This window comes from Leopardus geoffroyi, chromosome B4, assembly GCF_018350155.1.
Source record: "Leopardus geoffroyi isolate Oge1 chromosome B4, O.geoffroyi_Oge1_pat1.0, whole genome shotgun sequence".
In the NCBI taxonomy this organism is placed as follows: domain Eukaryota; kingdom Metazoa; phylum Chordata; class Mammalia; order Carnivora; family Felidae; genus Leopardus; species Leopardus geoffroyi.
This window is the reverse complement of record NC_059341.1, coordinates 5,198,471-5,214,489: the sequence shown is the minus strand read 5'-3', so window position 1 is coordinate 5,214,489 and position 16,019 is coordinate 5,198,471. Positions and strand designations below refer to the sequence as shown.

At 41.5% G+C, this 16,019-nt stretch overlaps 1 protein-coding gene across 1 annotated transcript in view; it reads right to left on the bottom strand.

Moving 5' to 3' along the window:
• The window catches only part of FBH1 (F-box DNA helicase 1), a 172,179-nt gene that overhangs the window by 28,746 nt on the left and 127,414 nt on the right, over positions 1-16,019 (bottom strand). Inside the window, exon 23 of the transcript XR_006708948.1 lies at positions 4,513-4,667. The gene's annotated coding sequence lies outside the window, so the exon portion shown is untranslated. The remainder of the gene's footprint in view (positions 1-4,512; positions 4,668-16,019) is intronic.

The window sequence follows — 16,019 nt, the reverse complement described above, 5'->3', positions numbered from 1 at the left end:
GTATCAGCCAATGGGGAGCCAGAGGAGGGACTTGTGTGCTAGGAGCCAATGAGGAATCAGGGGAGGGACTTGGGTGCTAGGAGATAAATTGTCTGCTGTAACTGCCTGGAGTGTGCAGACACCTGCTCTTGCAAGAATGTTGACTACAGAAGCCTCACCTCACTGTGCTCTGAGTCTCCTCGTCCCTCCTTTGATTGGGTCAGTGGGCTTATTTCTCACACTGATATTGTTGCAGGATTCTTTACCTCAATACCTGGGGTTCATTGTCTCCCTGCTTGGAAGAATGAAGAGGTGGACACAGAATAAAGTGAGCAGCAGGCAAGAATTTTATTAGAGTATAAAATCAGAAAGTAAGAATAGTATGATGGCTCTCTTCACAGAGAGGGGACTATAGATAAGGGGCTTTGTTTCACAGGGTTCAGTCAGCCCGTCTCCTTCCCCTGTTCCTTCTCAGATTCTACTGTTATTGGCTAGCTGACTCTAAATGCCTCATCATTCATTTTTGATTGGCTCATTTCCGTTGTATCAGCGGTGGTCTAGGGCCATACTGTCCTTGTGGGTCATGCCTTTTATTGTCTACTTATTTTTAGTCAGGTCCTTTATTTGTCAAATTCCTGAGGAAAACCTGAGGGGGAGTAAGTGGTGTCTGTCACATTCTTAACAGGACTTTATGCCTGGGGGACTTTGCTCCAGGTCAGATGTTCCCCAGAAGGAATGTTTTAAAATATGTGTTTTTCCCCATGCAGGGAACTTCAAGTCCTAGCGTCTCCCTTTCTGCCTGCTGAATCCTATCTTTCCCTATCATAATATTTTATGAAGAATTTGTGCATTGACTTGGTGAAAAACATGCTTCTCAATTTTCTTTTCTTGTAATGCTTTTGCTCATGTGGTATCAGGGTAATGGTAGAACTTTGTTGAAGCCATCAGTGCCTGGAGTTTTCTTTGTGGGAAGGTGTTTAACTAACTTCCTTTGATAAATGTAGGTATATTCAGGTTCTATATTTCTTCTTGGGGTGATTTTTGGCCGTTTCTGTCTTTCGTTGAATTTATTCATTTCATGTAAGTTACCAAATTGTTGCTTTTAATATTTCTAATAATCCTTTCAATGTCTGTGGCATCTGTAGTGACATGTATTTTTTAATTCATATTATCAGTAATTTATCTATTTTGTCACTTAAAAAATCAGTGTGGCTATAGGTTTATCAACTTTACTCCTTGTTTTTAAAAACTACCTATTATTGTCCTTGATTTCTCTATTGGTTTTCTGCTTCAATTTCAATGATTTGCTGATATCTTTATTATTTCCTTGATTCTGTTTACTTTTACTTTTATTTGCTCTATTTTTTCCTTCCTTTAAGTGGAAGTTGAGATAATCAAGTTGAGATTTTTCTTTCTCTTTTTTATTTAGTTTTTAAATATTTAGTTATTTTTGAGAGAGAGAGAGAGAGAGAGAGAGTGAGCAGGAGAGGCGCAGAGAGAGAGAGGAAGACACAGAATCTGAAGCAGGCTCCAGGCTGTCAGCACAGAGCCCGATGCGGGGCTTGAACCCATAAACCGTGAGATCACGACCGAGCTGAAGTCTGGTGCTTAACCGACTGAGCCACCCAGGCACCCCTCTTTCTTTCTCTTTAATACAGGCACTCTATATGATAAGTTTCCCTCCAAGCTCCATATTAGCTGCATCTCACACATTTTGAAATGCTGTATTTTCGTATCACTTAGTTACACATTTCTATCTCATCTTGTGTCTTCTTCCTAGACCCATAGATCATTTGGAAATATTTTGAATTTCCAAATATTTCAGAATTTTCAGGTATCTTTCTGTTAACGATTTCCACTTAAATTATGTTGTGGTCAGAGACTATAGAGAGTATGGTATGAATCCTTTTACATTTATTGAGGTTAAGAATAAAATCTTTTTTTTTTCCTGACCCAGAAAATGACCTATCTTGGTGGAATGTCCCATGTGCATTTGTAAAGCATGTGTATTATCCTTTTGTCAGATGGAGCATTCTATCAACATCGATTAGGTCTAGTTGGTTGGTAGTATTTTCAGCCTTCTGTGGTCTTAATATTGATTTTTTTGGTCTAATTGTTCTACCAGTTACTGAGATAGGAGAGAGGGACTGCACTCTAATCACTGTAGATTTATTTCTCCTTTCAGCTGCTAATGTGTTTTGAAGCTGTTATTAATTACTTTCACATTTAAGACTGCAGTGTCTTCTAGGGGTGCCTGGATGGCTCAGTCACTTAAGCGTCAGCTTCGACTCAGGTCATGATCTCACAGTTTGTGAGTTTGAGTCTTGTGTCAGGCTCTGTGCTGACAGCTCAGAGCCTGGAGCCTGCTTTGGATTCTGTGTCTCCCTCTCTCTCTGCTCCTCCCCAGCTCATGCTCTGTCTCTGTCTCTGTCTCTCTCTCAAACTTAAAAACATTTTTCAAAATATTTAAAAATTGTAGGACCCTTAAGAATTATGCTAAATCTACTCTGCCTATGCTCTATAAATGTAACAACAAAACCTGGGTGACAGCACATCTGTTTACAACATGTTTACTGAGTATTTTAAGCCCACTGTTGAGACCTACTGTTCAGAAAAAAAGGAATCCTTTCAAAATATAACTGCTCATTGACAATGCACCTGGTCACCCAAGAGCTCCGATGGAAATGGACGAGATTAATGTTGTTCTCATGCTGCTGACACAACTCCCACGCTGCAGCCCATGGATCAAGGAGTCATTTCAACTGTCAAGTCTTATTATTTAAGGAATACATTCCATGAGGCTGTCGCTGCCATTCCTCTGATGGATCTGGGCAAAGAAAATCGAAAACTTTCTGGAAAGGATTCACCATTCCAGATGCTATTAAGAACACTCATGATTCGTGGGAAGAGGTTGAAATATCAACACTCACAGGAGTTTGGGAGAAGTTGGTTCCAGCCCTAGCGGATGACTGTGAGAGGCTCACGACCTCAGTGGAGGAAGTCACTGGAGATGAGGCGGAAAGAGCGAGAGGACTAGAATCAGAAGTGGAGCCTGAAGGTGGGACTGAATGGGTACAGTCACGTGATAATCGTGAGCAGGTTAGGAGTTGCTTCTCACGGAGGAGCAAAGAAAGTGGTTTCTGGATATAGAGTCTACTCCGGGTGAAGACGCTGCGAAGACTGTTGAAATGACAATGAAGTATTTAGAATATGACAGACACTCACTTGATAAAATGATGGCAGGGTTTAAGAGGACTAACTCCAACTTTGAAAGAAGTTCTACCGTGGGTATGGGTAAAATGCTATCAAACAGCACTGCATGCTATGGAGAAGAAATCCCTCGTGAAAGGAAGAGTCAATCAATGGGGCAAATTTCAGTGTTGTAATGAGTGCACCTGAGTTATGCAGTATAGCAATTGGGTGAGCAATTAGACGCAGCTAATGAGATGGTGGTCAACAGCCACTCACATATGACCTACAAATGGAATGATATAGGCCACTGGTAGAACCACATGTTGCCTCAAAGACCTAAATCATAAAATATTATAAATTGGGCTAGGTAGGTAACATGACTAGTCAGAATTTTTCCCTAAAATTGAACTCACCAGGTTAAATTAAGAAGTGATCATTACTATTTTTTTTGAGAGAGAGGGAGACTGTGAGTGGGGCAGGGGTGGGGGGGGGGGGACAGAGGGAGAGAGAGAGGATCTCTCTCCCCCCTCTTTCTGCCTCTACTCCTGCTCTCTCTCAGCACAGAACCTGATGCGGGGCTCAGTCCCACGGCCCTGGGATCATGATCTGAACTGAAATCAAGAGTCAGACAGTCAACTGACTGAGCCACCCAGGTTCCCCAGAAAGGCCCAATATTAATGTTTTTATAGATAGACTCATCAGAATAATCTTATATACCTTATAACCTTAAAATGTTCTTTCAATTGTATTATAAATTCAATTATTTATGAAGTTTGTGTATAACAATAACAGGCTTCCTTTTTTTTTAAAAATACAGCAGTTGGGGCGCCTGGGTGGCGCAGTCGGTTAAGCGTCTGACTTCAGCCAGGTCACGATCTTGCGGTCCGTGAGTTCGAGCCCCACGTCGGGCTCTGGGCTGATGGCTCAGAGCCTGGAGCCTGTTTCCGATTCTGTGTCTCCCTCTCTCTCTGCCCCTCCCCCGTTCATGCTCTGTCTCTCTCTGTCCCAAAAATAAATAAACGTTGAAAAAAAAATACAGCATAATTGTATGTTTTTTTAAGTGAAATATAATAAAATTTATTTTAAATCAGTAAGGGGTAATGAAGGTGTGGGGATAGGTGGAATCGTACATTAAAAATGATTAAAATAAATATACTATATATTTTTTCTTCCATCAGGGACAGGAAAATACCATGGCTAATAAAAGGAAAATCTAGAAGGGAAAAAACCCAAGCCTATCTGAAACATAGTTTCTCCTTTCAGGTGTGTTGTTAAGATAACACTTAGTTGTTAGTAAGAGAAAAAAGAAAAATAACAATGACAAATAAGATAGACATTTACTATCTCTTTCAAATTCCAGTATGACTGCTGGGGCTCCCATCATCAGGTCCGCATCTCAGCTAGCAAGCAGGAGGAAGTGTGAAGAATGGCACATCCCCTCCTTTTATGGTTGTTCAAAATGAGTCACAAGATATAAAGCACTTCAGTTGTTGCAACTAAAACAACAAACAAAAAGTGTCTGTTGGTTTTGGAAGAGCGTGTAAAGAGAGTGTCTGGAACTTAGAACTATCCTTTAGGTGTGCAACAATCTTGCCTAACTGAGCCTCTCAGTCTACCAGAATGTTAGATTTTAAATCTCTTATTGGTTAATCATTTTTGGAAACCTTTTCAGTTTAGAAGCCTATTTCAATTAGGTCTATTATTAATTAAAAACAGCCACTTTAGGGGCACCTGGGTGGCGCAGTCGGTTAAGCGTCCGACTTCAGCCAGGTCACGATCTCGCGGTCCGTGAGTTTGAGCCCCGCGTCAGGCTCTGGGCTGATGGCTCAGAGCCTGGAGCCTGTTTCCGATTCTGTGTCTCCCTCTCTCTCTGCCCCTCCCCCGTTCATGCTCTGTCTCTCTCTGTCCCAAAAATAAATAAACGTTGAAAAAAAAAATTAAAAAAAAAAAAAACAGCCACTTTATACTAGAAGTCTCCCTAATAACATGGTCAAAGTAAACTTTCACTGGAAAGCATATCTGTAAAACTGTATCACAACAGTTGGCTTTACATGTTTCAATTAAAGAAAAAATTACCCATGGGGGGTTCTGGCTCAGTCGGTTAAGCATCCGACTCTTGATTTGGGCTCAGGTCATGATCTCACGGTTTGTGAGTTCAAGCTACAGTGCGGAGCCTGCTTGGTAATTTCTCTCCCTCTTCTTTCTGCTCCTACCCTGCTCCTGCTCTCTCTCTCTCTCTTTCAAAATAAATAAACTTAAAAAAAAAGTAATCACCCATGAATTAAAAATTCTGTTTTAAAAACAAGATGTTTAATGTCCTCGTGATAATTTTTTAATTTAATTTTTAAAGCAGATAATTTGTACAATATGTTTCAAAAAATTTTTAAGAGATTAATATTCAAAAAATATAAAGAACTTACAAAGCTTAATGTCAAAAAAACAACCTGATTAAAAAGTGGGCAGAAGACGTGAACAGACATTTTTCGAAAGAAGACATACAGATGGTTAACAGACACAAGACAGGATGCTCAACATCATGGATCATCAGGAAAATACAAATCAAAACTACAATGAAATACCACCTCACACCCATCAGAATGGCTAAAATAAAAAAGACAAGAAATAAAAGTGTTGGTGAGGATGTGGAGAAAAGGGAACCCCCGTGCACTGTGGGTGGGAATGTGAATTGGAGCAGCCACTGTGCAAAACAGTATGGGGTTCCAAAATAATTAAAACTAGAACTACCAGAATTCAAGCAATTCTACTTCCAGCTATGTATCCAAGGGAAATGAAAACACCAATTTGCAGAGATTTATGCACTCCTTTGTTCACAGCAGCATTATTTACACTAGCCAAGATCTATAAATAACCCAAGTGTTCTTCTGTAGTTGAATAAATTGTTGTATATGTACATAATGGAATATTAGTCAGCCATAAAAAAGGAAAGAAATCTTCCCATTTGCAACAACATGAATGGGACCAGAGGGTATTATGCTAAGTGAAGTCAGACAAAGTCAGACAAAGACCGTATGATTTAACTTGTATGAGGAACCTAAAAAACAACAAGCAAATAAACAAAACAGAAACAGACTTAGATACAGGAAACAAACTGTTGGTTACCAGAGGGGAGGGGAGTGAAGTGATGAGAAAAATAGGTGAAGGGGATTGATTGATTGATTGGTACAAACTTCTGCTTGTAAAATAAATAAGTCATGAGGAGGTAGTGTACAACACAGGGAATACACTCACTATTGTGAAAACTTTATATGGTGACAGATGGGAACTAGACTTATGGGGATCATTCTGTAATGTATAAAAATATCAAATCACTATGACATACACCTGAAACAAGTAGGATCTTGTATGTCAATTATGCTTCAAGGAAAAGAAGTAAAAATAAAGGTATACATTGAAACACCCCCCGTCATCCCCATCTCCCAACTATCCAGTTACCACCTCCACAGGGAAGAACATGCATGGGTCTCTTGTGTGCTTTTCCATTGAGTACTGAATATGTGTGCAATTACACGCAAATATATTTTTATTTTCTCCATTCTAACACAAGAGGTAGTGTGCTATGCACAGCTTTGCATGTTGTTTGTGTATGTGTTTTGTTAACGCCGTATCTTGGAGATCTCTCACGTTAATAGGAGAGCAAAATCTTTTTATAACTTTATGGCATTGTCTTGTATGCATGTTATATAACCCATACAAACATTTCCCTATTGATGGACATTTGGATTATTTCCAATAGTCACAACTATTAAGATGTTTTTTAACACACTGTTTATGACATAGCTCCAGAAATCATTTAGGGGAAGAGAGAGAGAGAGAGAGAGAGAGAGAGAAAGAGAGAGAGATGACTCTGTGACACTAAATAAAATAAAATAATTTTAGGTTCACAAATAGTTTATGTTTCAACTCAAATTTACAGATTTGAGTAAATTTGTTACATTTGTTACATGAGTAAATTTGTTACATTTAAGAAATGTAAATTTCTTACATTTGTCATTTGCAGATTTGTTACGTTTAAGAAATCACAATATCTAGGGGCGCCTGGGTGACTCAGTCGGTTAAGCATCCAACTGCAGCCTAGGTCAAGATCTCACTGTTCCCGGGGCGCCTGGGTGGCGCAGTCGGTTAAGCGTCCGACTTCAGCCAGGTCACGATCTCGCGGTCCGTGAGTTCGAGCCCCACGTCGGGCTCTGAGCTGATGGCTCGGAGCCTGGAGCCTGTTTCCGATTCTGTGTCTCCCTCTCTCTCTGCCCCTCCCCCGTTCATGCTCTGTCTCAAAAATAAATAAACGTTAAAAAAAAAAAAAAAAAGATCTCACTGTTCCCAAGTTTGAGCCCTGTGTTGAGCTCTGTGCTGACAGCTTGGAGCCTGGAGCCTGTTTCAGATTCTGTGTCTCCCTCTTTCTCTCTTCCCCTCCTCCACTCGTGCTCTCTCTCTCTCAAAAATAAAGAAACATTAAACAATTTTTAAAAAGAAATTACAATATCTCTGAAATATTACACATTATAGACATTTTATTCTTAACAGGTTATGTCAAGAATTCTTTTGAAAAAGCTGATGGAAATTATGGGTCCTTTCTGCAAAAAAAGTGCACACACACACACACACACACACACACAAACTTCTGCAAAATGTTCCAAGAGGTTGTGGGTTACCTATTGTGGTCGGTCATAGATCTAAGATTTAAAAATTCATGACTCAAACTCATTCCAGGAAATTACTATTCCTGATTTCTAGCATGGTGAAGGAAGAGAAAAATTTTAATAGCTGTCTGAATAACAAGATTTCTATATACTAGATGTTGCAAAGCCTATGAATGGGCTTTGGCTGGCACAGTGTCTTGATTATTTTTTTTTTCCCCTAAAACAACAATCACTATCTGTAAACTGGAAGATTTCCCACAAGGACCTCTATTTTCAAAGTTTCTTCAAAAATGGAAAGTCTGGAAGCACCACCCAGCAACCTAGCTTTCTGGCTCTTACGGGCATTTGAGTTTGAGACTCCCAGACAAATCTTGGGTTTGCAATCTTCAAACCCTCAGGTTCTATCCCTTTCTTCCTTGGCTTTATCCTGAGTTATTTAGGGATGAAGCAAAAAAGAAAGCTGAAAGCAGGAGGTTCTTTAAAGGTTGGCCTCTTCTTCCAAGTTCTCCTCAGCAGAAGATGAGATAAGGAGGGCTTGGGAGTGGAAGAAGAAGGGCAGACAATGTTCTGTAAAGAGGAAGAAAGAATCCCATGGTGAAGGACAAGTTGGGCTCCTCGGTAGACGAGGGTCAGCAGGGGATACTCATGGTGCTGGGAGTGGAACGAGAAGCCGCCTCATCTTGGCCAGTTCACTTTATGAGTTTATCATCTTAGTTGGGTGTGGTCTCGCTGTAGGAAGTGATACAAGTGGGAACATTGGTTCCAGCTGTTGGAATTCACGCAGGGTGGAGTTTCTATCCTCACCATCTGTTTGTGGGGCCTCCTCCATGGATCTTCTTGTCTGGCATCCTGCCTTGACAGATGGTTCCAGCTTCGTGTCACAGATAATTTAGCTGACAAGTTTCTCTACAATCATCTTAGGTGGTTTACAAAGAATAACATATGCCATCCGTGTGTGTTGCAGTTGTGGTAAGAAAAACAAGTCTGGGTCCATTAAGTATGAAAGCCACCGGTAAAAAACACAATAAGCAAAGAGATCATTACAACACAATGTGATAAATACTATGCACAGAGAGGGGCTGACCCCGGATGGAGAAAGGGGGTCAAGGATTGTCTTCAGAAGGAGATGCTTGAGCTGTATCTTAAAGGACAGGCAAACTACAGTAGATGTGGAGTAAAATATTCCCAGCAAAGGAAATAGCACAAAGGCTCAACATCCTTGTGACAAGAGGAACAATACGATACACTGTGTGAGGAAGATGAAGGGACCAGATCAGGAAGCTTCCATTCATTACCACACTCAGGAGCTTGGATTTTACACTGAAGTCAGTGGAGAGCCACTGAAGGATAGGGAAGTGGCAAGGTTCATTTTGTTTTTTAATTAAAAAAAAAATTAATGTTTATTTAATTTTGAGAGAGAGAGAGAGAGAGAAAGAGTGTGAGCAGGGGAGGGGCAGAGAGAGAGGGAGACACAGAATCTGAAGCAGGCTCCAGACTCTGAGCTGTCAGCACAGAGCCTGATGCGGGGCTGGAACTCACGACTATGAGATCATGACCTGAGCTGAAGTCAGACACTCAACTGACTGAGCCACTCAGGCCCAACCTTGGTTTTTAAAATGTTTAATGTTTATTTATTGATTGATTAATTTCCTTACTTGCTTATTATGTAGATGGCTGCAGGACCCCTCTCATTGCTTTCCTTCCTTCCACCTGCCCCCCCGTCTATTCTTAACACAGGAACCACGGAGGTCCTTTAAAGAAATAAGTCCAAGTGCATTGCTCCTCTTAAACCCATACAGTGTCTGCCCATCTCACACCAGGTAAAAGCCAAAGTCCTTACAGCAGCCCCACGTAGTTGTGTTCCATGATACCTCTGATCTCCTCTCCTAGTACTCTCCCCTCCCTCACCGCATTCCTGCGAGGCTCTGGAAGTCACCAAGCACAACACTTCTGCCTTAGGACTTCTGCATAGGCTGTCACTCTACCTGGAGATTCTCCCCCACCCCTACTCCATTATCAACATGGCTAAATACCCTCACCTCCATGTCTTGGTTCAAATGTCGTCTTCTCAATGAGAACATATTTAAATGTTTTTTTAAATTTATTTTTGAGACATAGAGGATGAGCAGGGGAGGGGCAGAGAGAGAGGGAGACACAGAATCCGAAGCAGACTCCGGGCTCCGAGCTGTCAGCACAGAGCCCGATGTGGGGCTCGAACTAATGGACTGTGAGATCATGACCTGAGCTGAAGTCAGACTCTTAACCGACTGAGCCACCCAGGCGCCCCTCAGTGAGAACATTTTTAAAGCTGTACCTTCCCCATAAAACATTCTTTTTTTTTTTTAATTTTTTTTTTTACATTTATTTGTTTATTTTTGAGAGACAGAGAGAGACAGAGCACAAGCAGGGGATGGGCAGAGAGAGAAGGAGACACAGAATGTGAAGCAGCTCCAGGCTCCGAGCTGTCAGCACAGAGCCCGACACGGGGCTCGAACTCACAAACTGTGAGATCATGACCTGAGCCGAAGTCAGATGCTCAACCGACAGAGCCACCCAGGCGCACCCCCCCACCCAAAACATTCTTGATCCACCTTACCATATTCTTCTTTTCTTCCATGTAGTATTTTACAATGTCTTCTATAATTTCCTTGTTTTTTTAATTCAAAATAATCTATCTTTACTAATGTACACGCAAGTGTTCTGCATAGTTATGAGCAATCGCTTTTTCTTAAAAGTGCTCTTTTATATTCCATTTTTCTTCCATAATGTTATTTCATACAAGCAATAATGTTATTTTATATCCATCACGATGGGCCACAGGGCTGTGCTTTCAAATAGTGTTTTTGTGGGGGTGCCTGGATGGCTCAGTCGGTTGAGTGTCTGACTTCAGCTCAGGTCATGATCTCGTGGTTTGTGAGTTTGAGCCCCGCATCAGGCTTTGTGCTGACAGCTCAGAGCCTGGCACCTGCTTCGGATTCTGTGTCTCCCTCTCTCTCTGCCCCTCCCCCACTCATGCTCTGTCTCTCTCAAAAATGAATGAATGTTGGGGGAAGATCCAGCGTGGTGGAGAAGTAGGAGGACCCGAAGTTCCCTTGTCCCTCAGACAAAGCAGTATTGAGGCCACAGGACATTGAATTCCAAGAGTCTGGGCTGCAGAGTGACAGAGAGTCTCCAGGGGCATATCAGGACAACCTGGCAGGCCATAGATGCTCTGGTTGTGAACTGGGAGAGATAAAACATGCCGTGTAGGCATGCAGGGGAGGGATCCCCTTCTGCAGAGAGACAAAGGGAAGAGAAAGGGTGGCTGGGGAAGCATAGGACTGTATCTGGACAAGAGAAAAACCATGGACTGGGACAGAGAAGGCTCCAATCTCTAACCACAGAGCTTCCTCGGATGGGGACCAGCTGCCCTGCTTGCGCACCTGGGGAGGAGGGGAGCCTGCCCTCAGCTTGGTAACTAGTTCAGAGGCACAGTCTGCAGCAGGAGAAAGCGGTCCCTTTCCTGGAGTGAGGTGGGAAGAAGGTATAAACTGCTCAAAGGACAAAGACTGCCTGTGCCCGCCAGCTAGAGGCCATGAATCGGTGGTGCAGAGCGACACTTCCTGGAACCAGGGCGCACAGAGAAGGACCCTTTAAGACATTGGGGTAAATCCCAGCCAAGCGCCAGGGAGGCATGGCAGACTGTGGAGGGGGGAGGGGGGGAAGGCCCCTTCGTGCCTATGTAGCACTGTGAGAATGGCCTGAACAGACTAGTTTGGGACCCCCTGTACAGGGAGGAGAGACGGGGGTGTCGCCATTTTTTTCCCCATCACCACCAAGGTGGGGCCTCAGGGAAAGCACAGCTGGCCCCGCCCACACCAAACCCCGCCCCTCGGCGCCTGCTAACAGCACATTTACTGGAGTGGGATTGACCTGGACAAACCAGACAGCCCTTCCTCCAGCCCAGTGATGCCACTGGTTCCAAGGCACCCAGTGGTTTTGCATTCCCTGACTTAATTCTTGGACAATTTTTATTGTATACATATATTTTTTCTTCCTTTTCTCCTTCTTATTTCCTCCCTTGTCTAGTCTGGTTTTTCTGGCTGTTGGTTTGTTTGAGCAGACATATTTAATCTATTCTCTTTATACTTGCTCTATATCTCCTTCTTTATTTTCCTCTCTCTCTGTCTCTCTGTATTAAGCCATATAGTTTCTCTGCCTGGTCAATTTTGTTTTCTTTTCTTTTTCCCCACCTCTGTCATTTCTCTCTTTGTATGGGATAAGGCATTTTCCACCAACACCACCCCCCACCCCACTGTTTTTATTTGTTGTTGTTGTTTTTTGGTGTTTGGTTTCCCTCTGCCCCAGGGCTACTTCAATGAACAACTCAAAGCACACCTGGTGGAGGGTCCAAAACATCACTATGAGTAGGGAGACAAAGCAACCAGAGTCACAAAAACTGAGAGCAAGTAACACACTCTAAAAACCACTCCTGAAGGGCCAGGCCCTGGACAGTGTATGACCTCTCTTAAAATAGTAGTGCTCACAGGTGTAGGACACATAACAAACTCCTAAAACACATAAGGGACAGAAAACTAGCCAGAATGACAAAATGGAAGAATTCTCCTCAAAAGAAGTTCCAGGAAGAAATGACAGCTAAATAATTGATCAAAACAGATATAAACAATGTATCTGATCAAGAATTTAGAATAATAGTCATCAGATTAAATGCTGGGCTTGAAAAAAGCATAGAAGACAGCAGAGAATCTATTGCTGCAGAGGTCAAGGAACTAAACAATAGTCATGACAAATTTTAAAAATGCTGTAAATGAGATGCAAAATAAACTAGAGGCAGTGACAGTGGGGATTGAAGAGGCAGAGGGGAGAATGAGTGAAATAGAAGATAAAATTATGGAAAAAGATGAAGCTGAGAAAAGAGATAAAAAAAATTCTAGACTAAGAACAGCATGGAAGTTTTTTGTATGTCTCGTGCCCATGAAATACAGCCAGACCAACACTAAACCATCCTACACACCTAGAAAACTGACTGGCGGATTAACACAACAATCTGCACAACCTGAGCCACAGAATTCATCAGGTACAGAGCACTGAGAAGTGAACTTGGGGAGTGAGAAGGCACTGAGGGTAGGGAACCGCTTTTGCAGGCGGAAAGAGGATGGAGACTGGGGGGGGGGGGAAGCATACAGGAAAAGCACCCCTCCCCAAGAGCAGCTGGAGAGAAAGTGGAAAATTGGAAACAGCCACAGGCACTAAACTAAAAAGGGAGAAAGGAGAAAGGAGAGGGTTTCAATTCCATTAAGACTGTAAACAAGGGGAGCTCAAAGTCTGCAACTCCGCAGCTCGATACCTGGCGGTGCTCTGGTGGGAAGGGCGAATCCCCAGGAACAGAATGGGGTCCAGGAGGTTCTCGGGTCACACGGGGAAAAGTGGTTCCACTGCTGGAAGGACATTTGGTAGAGACTGTTGAAGCCAACTGGTCCCAGCAGACCCCAGAAAACAGCCACATTCTCTGGTGCTGGAACAAGGTCGTTAAGGGTGAAGCCTGGTGCCAGATGTGTGTTGCGATTTTCCATAATCCCGGAAACGCTGATGCCACACTGTCTCGCGATCTTTTTCTGGGGCGGGCTGGCACCTGGCCACAGTCTCAGGGCACCGGCAACAGCAGGGTCCAGCAAGCGTTCCTGGATGCAGCCAACATTCAGCCATTGCTCATTCAGCCATTGCTCAGTGAGACCCTCCCACAGAGGGGCGGAACGGGACAAAGCCACAGTCCTTCAGAAGTAAGGGGCCGGGGAAAACAGCCAAAAACAGCCACATCTGAGACAAAACTCAGGAGAGAGGTACTGCCTGTGGCCTGGTCACAGAGAGTGAAAGAATGGGGAGTGGATGAAAGCTGAAGACAGAGGAAGGGTGCACGATTGCGGATCTGGGAAAACAGACCGGGTAGCTGGGTGGTGCCATTTTCACCACTCCTGCGCATGAGCATATGCTCTTACAAGCGCCACAACACTGCATCCCAGTAGGCTAGCAGTGTCATCTAGTGGAGATCAGAGCCGTTACACTGAGCCCCACCCAACTGGGCCAACTTGGCTCTTCAAGAACACAAGTCTCACCACCGGCTTAGTTTATGGACTATAAAGCGCTACATAGACTGACTTCTAGGGGAAAACAAAGTAATTTCAGTCCTACTTCAATCTGTTAGCAGGTTCATCTATTCAATTTTCTTTCTTTTTTTTCTTTTTCTCTTTTACATTTATCTTTTTCTTAAATACAGAAAGAGAAAAAATTCATTTTTATTTTCAATTTTTATTAAAAATATTTTTCTTTAATTTTTATTACTATATTTTCTACTTTTGTGTAAATTTTTTCAAATTCTATTTTACTTCCACCATTTTATTTTAGTCTACATCACTGTATTCACCTTTTCAAATTTTCAATTTCCTTTTTTTCCTTTCTTTTTCTTTTTTCTCTTTTTCATTTCTTTTCTTTTTCTTGAATGCAGAAAGAGAAAAAACTTCATTTTACTTTCAATTTCTATTAAAAATATTTTTATTGAATTTTTTACTATGTTTTTTGCTTTTATATAAATTTTTTCAAATTCTATTTTACTTCCATCATTTTATTTTAGTCTACTACAGTGTATTCACTTTTTCAAATTTTGAAACGACTTCATTTTTTTTCTTTCGTTTTAAAAAATCTTTTCTCTTTTTTGGTTCTTTTCTTTTTTCTTGAATACAGAAAAAGAAAAAGTTGTATTTATTTTTAATTTTTATTAAAAATTTTTTTAAATTTTTTTCTACTATATTCTTTATTTTTGTGTATATTTTTTCAAATACTATTTTACCCCATCATCTCATTTTAGTCTACTTCAGTGTATTAATTTTTTCAAATTCTCAAACAATTTCCTTTTTTTTTTCTTTCTCCCCACCCCCATTTTTTCTCTAATCTGTCAAACCACTTTCAACACCAGACCAAAACACACCTAGGATCTAGCATCATCTATTTGATTTTTGTGTGTGTATGTGTTTTTAATTTTTAATTTTAATATTTTTTAACTTTAATTTTTTTAATTTTAATTTTTCTACCTCATTAATTCCTTTTCTCCCTTCAAAATGACAAAATGAAGGAATTCACCCCAAAAGAAAGAGCACTAAGAAACAACAGCCAGGGATTTAACCGACACAGATACAAGCAAGATGTCTGAACCAGAATTTAGAATCATGATAAGAATACAAGCTGGAGTTGAAAATAGGTTAGAATCCCTTTCTGCAGAGATAAAAGAAATAAAAACTAGTCAGAATGAAATAAAAAATGCTATAACTGAGCTGCAATCATGGATGGATGCCATGCAGCAAGGATGGATGAGGCAGAGCAGAGAATCAGTGATATAGAGGACAAACTTATAGAGAATAATGAGGCAGAAAAAAAGAGAGAGATTAAGGCAAAAGAGCACGATTTAAGAATTAGAGAAATCAGTGACTCATTTAGAAGAACAACATCAGAAGCATAGGGGTCCCAGAAGAGGAAGAGAGAGAAATTGGGGTAGAAGTGTTATGTGAGCAAATCATAGCAGAAAACTCTCCTAACCTGGGGAAAGACACAGACATCAAAATCCAGGAAGCACAGAGGACCCCCATAAGATTCAACAAAAACAGACCATCAACAGGGCATATCATAGTCAAATTCACAAAATTCTCAGGCAAGGAGAGAATCATGAAAGCAGCAAGGGAAAAAATGTCCCTAACATACAAGGGAAGACAGATCAGGTTTGCAGCAGACCTATCCACAGAAACTTGGCAGGCCAGAAAGGAGTGGCAGGGTATATTCAGTGTACTGAATCAGAAAAATATGCAGCCAAGAATTCTTTATCCAGCAAGGCTGTCATTCAAAATAGAAGGAGAGATAAAAAGTTTCCCAGACAAACAAAAATTAAAGGAGTTTGTGACCACTAAACCAGCCCTGCAAGAAATTTTGAGGGGGACTCTCTGAGGGGAGAAAAGATGAAAATATGTGTGTGTGTGTGTGTGTGTGTGTATCAAAAGCAACAAAAATTAGAAAGGACCAGAAAACACTACCAGAAACTCCAACTCTACAAGCATCATAATGGCAATAAATTCATATCTTCCAGTACCCACTCAAAACATCAGTGGACTCAATGCTCCAATCAAAAGACATAGGGTAACAGAATGG